Here is a 12,300-nt window from a genome sequence, read left to right as displayed (position 1 = left end):
ACAAAATAACCGAATTTATTAATTTTCATTTTTTTTAACTTTTAAGTAATTTCTAAGAATTTAATAAATAGTGAAACCAAATAATTTAGCTTAATTTCTTAATAATTAATTAATTTTTAGCTAGTAAAAAATATTAATCCTAAATTCAAAAATTTGGGCATTTTTTCTGAACCCAAAATCATAAAGTCCAAATGTTAAAAAAAAAAAAACATAAAAAAAGGACCAAGACAACTCGTCAAATCGAAAAACCCGAAACCAAACGATTTTCAAAACACAAAATCTAAATTCTCAGTTTTTTGTTTGGCTAGAGCCCTAAACTGTGACATTCGTCAAATTTCAAATCGCGAATTATATTCGTTTTTGTAAACCTTTAATACGTATACCCAACTCGACACTTTAGAACCTTATTTATTTATTATATAATATTACAATAGACATCGATCTCAAATAATATCGATGTTTGTCATATTTTAGTGTCGTTAAGAAAACATAAGGAGTTCAAAACGATTTTCGTAAAGTCGTTACGAGTTGTACAAACCTTTAAGCTCGTTTAAACATTCATTGAAACTTGAGGAGGCTGTTATGAAAATATGCCTACATATACCAACTCGTTACGAGTTGTACAAGCCTATCTCTTTCTCTCTTGTCCCTGCCGCCGCCGCCGCCTCCGGCGAGCACCGCCACCTCCGGCCACCACCTCCAACACACTCACACAACACACAGCCGTCGCCACCCTCCCTTGGCCGTTTTTCCGGCGAGCTCAAGCGGTCCGGCGACGCCCCACCACCTCCGACACACCGCCACCAATACCCACCTCCATCTGGTCCGAAACCCCAGCCACCCGCTCCCCCTTTCCCCTTCGTTTTCGTTTTCTGGCGACCGGAAAACCGGCCGCCGCCCACTCCTTCCGCAGCTCTCTATCTCTCTCGCTGCCTCTCTCTCTCGGCTCTCTCTCTCAGTCGCTCTCTCTCTCTCTCAGTCGCTCTCTCTCTCTCTCTTTCTCGTCCTCTCTCTCCGGCTCTCTCTTATCTCTTCTCTTTCTCTCTGCTGTTGTTTTCCGGCGCACCTCAGGTGGCCGGAATCAGCCTCAGTGACTTCCGTTTCTTCGTCTCTGGCAGTTTCGGCTCGGGAACAGTTAATAGGTAAAGTTAATTTGGGTTTTGATATTGTTAGTTTTCGTGTGGAGTTGTTTTGATTTGGGAAAAGATAAACGATCGGGAAACGGTTATCTTGGCTCGGTTAGTTTGTACGTTAGTTGTTAGACTAGAGGTCTCGGGTTCGAGTCTCCTCCTAAACCGATTTTGTGTTATCATGGTTAAAAATCGTATAATTAGTATAAAACTATTAAATATATAAAACTCATTATTTATAACAATTATTATTATTATTATTATTATAATTATTATTATTATTAACTTTTTATAAAAAAAATGTATATCATTATAAATTCTAATTATTAGTATTAGTATTATTGTTAATGTTATTGCTATTATCATTATTATTAAAAATATTAAAGTTACTATTATTATTTAAGATCATATTATTATTATTTATTAAAATTATATTTTATCTTTTATTATTAGCAATAATATTATTGTATTTATTTTGTGAACTCGTTTAGAACTCGAACCGACATCGAGGGCGGTATCATTATTTACTATCAATATTAATTATTATTATTATTATTTTTATCAACAACATTTTAATTAATACTAAGATCGTTATTCTTTAACTATTATTATTAGTATTATAGATTAGTATTAATAATAATAATTATTATTATCATCATTATCTTATATATATATATATATATTTACACACACATATATATATATATATATATAACATATCTTTTTAGAATTATTATTACCATTACTATCATTATTATAAACTTTATTATCAATTCATTTTTTTTACAAAATCGAACTCTTGATTTAAACCCGTCTTGTCTCTATTTAATGTTGGTTTAGTTATTTAAAAGCCCAATAAAATAATATTATTTTATTTTATTTGTCATTAAGTACGAGTCCCTAACCATTAACAAATTAACCGGTAATCCGATTAATAACCGAACCTTCTTGTTCAATGCTTCCAATATAGTTTCATTATGGTTTCAAGTTCATTAATATATATTACATTATTTATTTTAGCTAAGGTGTTCATCGTTTCAAGTCGGATTCGTTCGTTTCGTTTACAAGCTTTTTATTTGTCGATCACTTATTAGTTTCTCAATTCATCAATCGAGGTGAGTACTTTCATACCCCTTTTTCCATCTTCCGTTTTGGGGTGACATTTCATACTTATCAAACTAAATGTTTCAATTACTTGAATCTTTAAACCCACAAACGTGATTGTATACTTTACTTGAATAATTGCTTGATTTGGTGTTCTATGCTTACATGCTACGTGCCTATGTGTTTATCGCTTTCAGTCATGGGGAAGTCTATAAATCCGTGATCTATCTGGTATTCTCTTATAGCACGGTGTCGTTAACGTAATGCAATTAACGATATTCTATTAAATCCTAGACTACTTGGCAACCCCTTGTAGCTAGGTGGCGCTAACGTAATTCTATTAGCGATTGTCAATTTATCCAAGTTTTCGCTTTTATTTATTGTTTTGTATACAAGTTTTGTGGCTTTTTACTACTATATACTTATATGCTCAAACTTATGAATTGCTCACCAACCTTTGTGTTGACAAACTTTATTTTATGAAATGTTACAGGTTTGACTATTGTTGACTCGAGTGCTTGACGAAAAACGTTACCAAGACTATTAGGGTTTTAGTAAAACGAACAACATGACTGCTATTTGTTTATATGAACGAGATGTGTTGTTATTGATTTGTTGAAATAAAATGAGTTGAATAAATATTGTCACTTTAAATAGTGTCTTGTGTATTTGTCCAAATCACGTTGCACCCCGACATGTTCGGCCGCCTTTGGTCGGGGTGTGACATAAACCAACCCAATCCGTTAATGTGCGCTCTTATTCTCTTTTAACCGTATGATCTCTCTTTTGTAAAAAAAAAGGTATCTATTCTCAATGGACCGTTTTAATACCGTTAAGCCCAATCAAATCACACAAACCAAGCCTAATGGGCCGCTTTAAAACTATATAAACTAAACCCCTACCATTATAAAAGAAACAGCAAAGGGCTGGAAATATGATGAGTTTATCGGTTGAAAAGATTTTTCCCAAATATGATGCGTTTTACTAACCCAAGTCCATTGCTGTTAATTTATTTTTTGCCCACAACCCATTTCCATTAAATTTAACCTTAAGTCATATTGACATGAACGAGTGAACAACGACCTCATCCAGTCGATCACTCCACGCCGTCAATCCTCCACCTCGCCATTTAGTCAGTTAGTTTCTTCTTCATTTCATCTCATGCAGTCATTTAGTTTGCTAACTGATAGTTTTGGGTTTTGACTTTTGATTTTGTTATTAATGTTAGATAAGTTTTAGTGATTTATGTTTTATTATACACGTATATACAAATTTTGCATGATATTAAAGTTACTGTCATCCCACCGCAATAACCGATACATCAAATATCGGTTCTTGACCGTCATACATTATTTTTCCGTATTAACTGTGTAGTGTTCTAGAAAAAGGAAGCATGGTAGATGCATTGCCCCAAAAGATTCTACATAAACAGAGATGATGTATGTACAATTCAACTGACGAAGTACACTCAGCTCATATGAGTAAAATGACGCAAAATTACGATTGTATCAACTTGTTTTTGTATCGTGACGTCCGAAGTCCAGCCAATCAGCTTCGGGCTCTATTGGTTTGGTTTCGTCCTAAGTTGGAGTCATCGGACAAGCGCCAACAGCTTGCAACCAATGTTGCATTGGATGTACTAGCATGTCGAGGCTTAAACACCTTATCTCACTGAGGTTGTACTAGATGATGCGATGAAGTCCAAGCTAGCTAGCAAACCCAAGCGTTTAAGCACATTTAAGTAATCTGACCTTTGAACATTTGGCCCGTGACATTAAGCTCAAGTTTGCTTAAAAATTGCAAACAAGCCCGGGCTCGTCTATTGTTATCATTTTTGTGCAAATCGAATTATAAACTTCTACTTTTAAATACAATCAAGAAGTGGGCAAACACATGTAAAAATGTTATCTTTCTTGTTTTTATGTTGAACAAGTCTTTTGATATCCATTCTTTTCTCCATTAATTCATCTCTTCCACTAACATAAAAATTCACTCTCTCATAAACACTTTGACCTTCTAAGAAACTGATTTCCAATAGTCTACAACTTAACCCTAACTTTTCTTTTCTTTCAAATAAAAAAATTCAACTCTTTTCAATTCAAAATTCGTCAAAATTATTCCAAAAAAATATATATATAAAGATCAAAAACACAAAATCAATGGATACTGATACTGACATAGAAGAGGGTGTTTGCGATACGGAAAACCAAGACTACGAACAACCATTTGCCTCGCCATTTATTGAGGCGGCGGAGCTCGCAAAGTGGTCATTCTACCGAGCCATCATTGCCGAGTTTGTTGCCACTTTTTTGTTCCTTTACATTAGTGTTCTAACCATCATCGGGTACAAGAGCCGCAACGACACTGACAATTGTGGTGGCGTTGGCCTCCTAGGCATCGCGTGGGCGTTTGGCGGAATGATCTTCGTCCTTGTTTACAACACTTCAACCATCTCCGGTTTGTTTTGATACTCTATTGTTAATGCAAAATGGATTTAAATTTAGCTGTTAATAAATGTTTTGACGATTTTTAGGTGGTCATTTGAATCCAGCTGTAACGTTTGCCTTGTTAATGGCTAGGAAAGTGACGATACCAAGGGCATTAATGTATGTCATGGCCCAATGCGCTGGTGCAACCGCCGGGTGTTACATGGTTAAAACATTACAAAAGACCTATTACATGGACCACGGTGGCGGTGCTAATGAGCTATCTCAAGGTTATAATCGAGGCACCGGGCTAGGGGCCGAGATTATAGGCACTTTCATCTTGGTATACACCGTACTCTCCACCACAGATCCAAAGAGAAACGCTCGTGACTCCCATGTTCCCGTGAGTATAATATATTAGCTTTTACTATACTATACAAGACAATTGGTTAATTTGTGTAGATTTTGTCAAGGTATTGGCACCACTACCTATTGGCTTTGCGGTTTTCATGGTTCACTTAGCAACGATCCCGATCACTGGAACCGGAATCAACCCAGCTCGTAGCTTAGGGGCGGCAATTATCTACAACAAGGAGAACATCTGGAATGATCATGTATGCACGTTTATATAATATGATTTAATCTAGTGTAACATATGATTCTATTGCATGTGTAGAATGCTAATTTTAGTGTTTTAGTGGATCTTTTGGGCGGGACCAATCATCGGGGCAGTCGGAGCGCAATATTACTACGAACACATTTTACGGGCACATTTGACCTTGTACCGCAATCACCATCATGTTACAGGACGTTCATGACAGCAGTGAGGGCTCAAGAATCTTTTACACCAGTGTCACCATTTTTCGATATTCGGAAGTCTTATCAACTCGATTTAGAACGCCCTCGGGTTTCGGGTCGGACCGTATTACCAAAATTAGGAAAACAGTTATGCAAATAATACAAATACAATGTCATTGTAAACGAAAAAACATTACTTTGTAACAGTTCTATGCTATCTTTCATTAAAATCTAGTGCTTACATTTTTGTACAGAAAAAAGATAGAAACATCTCATGTAATAAGTAAAATTCAAGTTGTAAGCGAGAACGTACGTAACTAACCACACAAGAAGTCAACCGTCACAAGAGCAGACCATATGTGGATTTCTCATGTCCACAAATCTACACTTCAAAGCATTGCGAGTTGAAAAAGTCAACTCAAAATCCATTTGTTTGTATTAGAAACAATAACTAAACAAGGGGATAGAACTTTTACTTGTAGAAGCAGGCTGCATAATGCGGGAATGGAAGCAATCAAATAGCTCAAAGACATGATATTCAAAGGCTTGGAAGTTGGAACCAAATGGTTCCAGTGAAACTCAGCTCTCTCAAGCCTCAAGGGTCGCGATTACAATTCTATAATCAAAATAAAAGTCTACCCGACAATGAAATCTAGATCCTAGTTTATACTAAATAGATGAACAAGGAAACATTTAAATTAGGAAAACGAAATTTGAAATAATAATAAAAAATAGACACAATCTGAATTTAAACCACCTACCTTGCTCCATACTCCAAGGATTCCTACTCGAGGCCGCTATTCGGGTCGTTTCTTTAACGGGTCGTCATTAGGGTTGGGTCAACTTAATGAGTCGGATGCTCCTCTGTATCACTGCAATTCCAAGAATTCCACAGTAATATAATATCAATACAGAAGTTCCTGCTCGACCTCAGCTGTCACGAAAAAGAATTACACCAGTTAACTTAATCACCTGATTAACAGTGTGCCCAAGTCTAACAATGGTATTCATAGACCTTCTGATATCATATCCAGTCCTTGATCCTGTATAAAATAGATACAAATGGAAAGAGTACTACATGAAACTCAGATGAGTTTTGGGTCGACTAATCTGAACAGTTTTACCCTGCACAAAATAAACCATTTTTACCCGTTACCCAACTTAACAAGAATAAACAGGATTATTGAATAATCGGTACATGCCTGCCTCATTTTTATCATCTCATACTCATTGCTACAACAATCGTACCCAGTAAATCCTTAGGGGTATATATTTCTCATTTCATAATTCATACTCATTTCTGAACTGGCTAAGCCCAAAAATGTAAAACAAACACAATCTTATAATAAAATATATATTATTTAGTTATTTTTGTTATAATTTTATGTAATTAGATCATCATTATTATGTATGAAATTACTACATTTATATAAATAAAGGCTAATGTGGACTTGCAAGCCTAGTCAGTCTTGTTTATTAGATAAGCTCCAGTTTCTCGATTCAAGCTTTTAGCGAGTCAATTGCCCTCAGTCTTGTATATTAGATATTATTCACAAAAATGGGTTGGGTTATGTTTTGTCACTGATAAGCTGAGCTCAAATACCTAGTTAAAAAGAAAATGGGTCAAGTGGTTATCACCAAAGTCAAAACATCTATTTTTAAAGATTAAACATGCAATTTAATATACAGTTCCTTTCATCACAATCACCTCTCTTCAAAGAAGAGAACAAATGGTAATCTTCTTATTTCTGTAGATTTACTTTAATCCTCTCTTTTATCACATAAAAATTGCAACAATGTTCTTCATAGACTGTCCAAAAAAAGTGTTGGAAATACTATCCACATTTGATGAGAACAACAATATTGAATGTGTTAAATGCACATATGTTAATAATCAAATCCTCCAATCAACAAAGTTCATAAAAATATATAAATTGGGAAACATAGACACAAGACCTATGGTTGATACAACAGAATTACTATTAGTAGGTAGACACTCCTTGAAATCATTTGAGCTTGTAGATACAATTTTCTTTTACATGATATTTCTCTTATAAATATCAAAGTTATTAGTTGCTCTTGATTAATATATAAAAACTCATAAAAGATTCAATAAACAACTAACAGTTTTTATAAAAGAACTCAAAACTTTGAGAAACAAAAGCTCTTTTATTGTTGCAAGTTAAGATGCCTTATAAATCCAGAAGGAATGTTCCTATAGAAGTAGTTTTGAACAAAACCAAGTCAAACATGAGGAAGAGACCAACACTTTGAGAAACAAAGGTTCTTTTATTGTTGCAAGTTAAGATGCCTTGCAAATCTTCTATTTAAAAATATTTGCTTCCAACACTTTGACTAACACTTGCATAATGAAAAATTGAAAAACACTAGAACATATTCAAAAACACTTACGTGTCTAAGACGCTAATGATCACATTACTCAACGAGACAGCTGGCAGACAAGATGAAAAATCAAACCTTAGATGGCGTTATACAATGTGAACGCAAAATAATCATGTGTTACGCATTGATATCAACCAAAAATAGATGTATTCAACTCACTCCTTACGTGAGCGTTGAAATAGTGCAACAAACTTCGCAATTACGATAAAATTACAGCAAATCATTTTAAGCTTTTGTATTTGTAACTATATTTCACTCTCAGATTCACCATCTTATCCCTCTACACTTTCATGATTTTCCACTTCAGTAATATTACCATTTAACACACCATTAAACTAATTAAAATCTATATGTGACTAGCATGCACAAAGAAAACATACTATATTAACAAAAATATGGAATTGAAAAATCAATTGATAAAGAGATTACCTTAATCAGAAATAAGTGAGACGGCATTGTCGGTGGGTTTGCCAGAGGCTCATTTTAGCAGATCATTAAATGCACCACTGTTTTCCACCACCTAGAGCCACGTCAGAATCTTCAGCTAAAGCTCACCCTTTTCCTATATAAGCCATAGCTTCGATGTATCTGAGTATCCTCCTCTGAACTCTTCCTTTGCATTTCACCATGAGAAACTGGTTTCTGGCCGAGCCTAAGGTTAACTCGATCGATAACTTTGCAGGAAGTTTCACTGATATATGGCGAGTTATGAGGGTTTCGATAGTAATTCCACCATTGACGGTTGCTCTCTATATTTGTGTGGTGATGTCCGTTATGATGTTCATCGAGCGAGTCTACATGACTGTTGTGGTTATGTTGGTAAAAATTATGGGCAAGAAAAGATACACTCGGTATAAGTTGGAAGCCCTGAAAGAAGATTTAGCGCAGAACAGATGTTACCCCATGGTTCTGGTTCAAATACCGATGTACAATGAAAAAGAGGTACACATATTTAATTTAATATCTGGATTATGGATTATGTCTGCTCGGTGCATATACTTCATAGAATAATTATAGAAATCAAAAGGCAAGAAATTTTATCATCATTTTATTGTTAAAAGCTTTACGGATGATTTTGACAGTGACAAACAACATAAGAAAGATGGCTTAGCAATGAATATCTAAAATTCCCATAAAACACACTACAAAATATACTATTATTTACAGTTACTATTTTTATTTTGTGAAAAATATCTTAACTATAAGATTTAGCTTACTTCCATCCAATACACCATCTAACTTACATTCTTATCAGGTCTACAAACTCTCCATCGGATCTGTGTGTTCGCTTACATGGCCATCCGATCGTCTCATTGTTCAGATTCTTGATGACTCCACCAATCAATCCCTAAAGATACCCTGCCCCTCTCTACACTAAATAACACTCAAAGATAAAATTATCTATTTGCTAAGTGAATTAGTAATTATATGCAGAAACTGGTGGAATCGGAGTGCAAAAAGTGGATAGATAGAGGAGTGAATGTGAAATATGAAACCCGAAACAACAGAAATGGATACAAAGCCGGTGCTCTCCGTGAAGGTTTAAATAAAGATTATGTGAGCAATTGCGAATTTGTAGTAATATTCGATGCAGATTTCCAACCAGATAAAGATTTTATTTGGAGAAGTGTACCTTATCTTCTTGAAAATCCAGAACTGGCTTTGGTACAGGCGAGATGGAAATTCGGTAAAGCTTACTAATTCCTCTCATATTCCCTATTTTACCCCTACCCAATCGAGATATGCACTCACTTATCACGCTTATTTTAGATTTTACTATAACTAACACATGTTTTGTTTAGTAAATGCTAATGAATGCATCATGACTCGGCTCCAAGAGATGTCACTTGCCTATCATTTTGCTGTTGAGCAAGAAGTGGGCTCTTCAACTTGTCAGTTTTTCGGCTTCAATGGTAAGACAAAATTCAAAAGTCTGCTTACACATAAGGACATAAACAAGCCATCTGCCTCTAGAGATACTTGAGATCGGCTTGCTAAAAGCTCGAATCGATCCAGGCTTAAACGAGCTCGAGCCTAAAAACAAGCTTGTTTAATAAACAAGCCCAAGCTTCTGGCTTGCGAGCCTAAACAAGCCTTTATACATATATATTTTTATTTAATATATTAAATATGTATTTATATAATAATTGTAATGATATATAAAATTTTGATAAAAATAACAAAATAATATATATGTATATATTATATATATATATATAGGGTTTGGATCAAATACAAATAAAATTAACGTGCTAAACGTGAGAATCAAGTAGAGTAATTATGTAATTACATCATAGAGTAATTATCATAGAGTATTTACATAATTACTCTACTTGTATATATAATTACTCTACTAGATTCTCATGTTTAGCACGTTAATTTCATTTGTACGTTAACCTTCCCCTATATATATATAGTTAATAAATGTATATAAATTAATTAATAAATAATAAACGAGCCAAGCTCGAACTTGAAAACCACTCTCAAGCCTAACTCAAGCACTAGAAATAGAGCTCGAAACGAGCCAATCTCGAGTTCTCATAAGTTAAACGAGCAGAGCTCGAGCTTAAAGGAGCTCGGCTTAGATCACGAGCTCGGCTCAGATTGTTTACACCTAACCCCTTACTCGCATAGATTCTGAGAAATTTGTGTAAGAAGTTATGAATTTTTTATGACATTAGGGACTGCGGGTGTATGGCGTATAAGAGCAATTGAGGATGCAGGTGGCTGGAAAGATAGAACCACTGTAGAGGATATGGATCTTGCAGTTCGGGCCAGCCTCAAGGGGTGGAAATTTCTCTTTGTTGGAGACTTAGAGGTGAGTTGTGGTGTCGAATCAGTCGAATATTAAATTATTTTCATCAAACTTATATTCTAACTATAGGTCAAAAAAGAACTCCCGAGTACCTTCAAAGCCTACCGATATCAACAGCATCGTTGGTCATGTGGGCCCGCTAATCTGTTCAAAAAGATGTTCAAAGAAATCATCTTGTGCGAGGTATAACCGTATAACTAATGAATGAACCTTTTCTTTTTCCTAATAACGATTAAACGTGTCTACTCTATTATGCAGAGAGTGTCCTTATATAAGAAGTTTCATGTCCTGTACGCGTTCTTCTTTGTGAGGAAGATAATAGCACACTGGGTCACCTTTTTCTTTTATTGTGTGGTCATCCCAATAACCATCATGGTCCCAGAAGTCAAACTCCCAAAACCGATAGCCATATATATTCCCGCCACAATCACCATCCTGAACTCGGTGTGCACTATAAGGTCTTATTGTCCCCTGGATCCTGTTTGAAAACGTGATGTCGTTTCATCGATCCAAAGCAGCAATTTTAGGACTCCTGGGCGCCAATCGGGTCAACGAATGGGTTGTGACTGAAAAGCTCGGAAACTCAAGTAAACCACAAAGCAGCATCAGCAGACCACCACCTAGTACTACTACTAGAACAGCTCGGTCACGTCTTGGAGAAAGGTAATTAAGTCACTATGAACAAACCTTGATAACGTTTTAATAATGGTAATAATTTGAAATGACAAACAGGCTTCAGTTTGCGGAGGTGATAGTGGGATTGTGCCTGGCGTATATAGCTTGCTATGACATGATATTTGGGAAGGATAATATGTATATATACCTGTTACTGCAATCGTGTGCTTTCTTTGTTGTAGGCGTTGGGTATGTCGGTATATCTTTACCGCCCCCAACTAATTAATGTGTTTTACTGAATAAAGTTGTAGGCAGGCTACCTATGTATGTTACAAACATAAAAGTGTATAATTAATATTATTATTATAGTTTAATATGGTTATAATTGAGAGTGATAAAATTGGGGAAAACGAAACACATAAAGCAGAAGCCCTAAAGACAGATGTGTTAGGAAGATCATTGCTCTGAAAGTAGCATAATAAGTAGGATGAATGAATTAGGTCAATCAATTAGAGTAGTAAGGTATGGATAGTAATTGGTGTGAATAGAATGAAAACGTGAATTAAAGTAAGATCAATGAACAACATAATAAAGGTGATTGAAAGGAATATGATCCTTACCGACTGGTTGCTGCAGGAATCGGTGATTAGTGGTATCCAAAGGCTGTGATTCATATTATTATATTAATACTGAGTGTATCTGTTCTTGCCCGCAATCATTCACCAACGATGACTTTCTTCTACTGATTTTGATTGAGAATGAATATATACATTGAAGGTATGCCTTAAATAGGAGAAGAAGATGCTGACATGGCTCTACCGGTGCATTGAGAATGTATAAGTAATTTAAAAAGATATTGCTTGTGATTTTCGGAGTTAAAAATATATATTAATGAAAGTAATGATATAATTAACGGATTGATTCGGTTTATTTAAGTTTTGAAAGAAAAATTTTACTTTATTTGGTATTGTTAGAGCATTCACATTCTATTCCATATATTTTCCCTATA

At 35.0% G+C, this 12,300-nt stretch overlaps 1 pseudogene across 1 annotated transcript; it reads left to right on the top strand.

The window, feature by feature from the left end:
• The first annotated feature begins 8,479 nt into the window (after window positions 1-8,479).
• On the top strand, window positions 8,480-11,601 carry LOC143550616 (glucomannan 4-beta-mannosyltransferase 1-like; annotated as a pseudogene). The gene is made up of 8 exons (XR_013138360.1): window positions 8,480-8,803; window positions 9,117-9,213; window positions 9,294-9,548; window positions 9,664-9,774; window positions 10,543-10,679; window positions 10,746-10,859; window positions 10,935-11,339; window positions 11,409-11,601. The product of XR_013138360.1 is annotated as a glucomannan 4-beta-mannosyltransferase 1-like (transcript).
• Window positions 11,602-12,300: the final 699 nt, after the last annotated feature.

Source organism: Bidens hawaiensis, unplaced genomic scaffold (assembly GCF_021521415.1).
Source record: "Bidens hawaiensis isolate Kalapana, Puna unplaced genomic scaffold, B.hawaiensis_p1.1 tig00016116_1, whole genome shotgun sequence".
Taxonomy (NCBI): domain Eukaryota; kingdom Viridiplantae; phylum Streptophyta; class Magnoliopsida; order Asterales; family Asteraceae; genus Bidens; species Bidens hawaiensis.
Note: the sequence above shows the minus strand (reverse complement) of the source record. Positions and strands in the feature narration are given on the sequence as shown.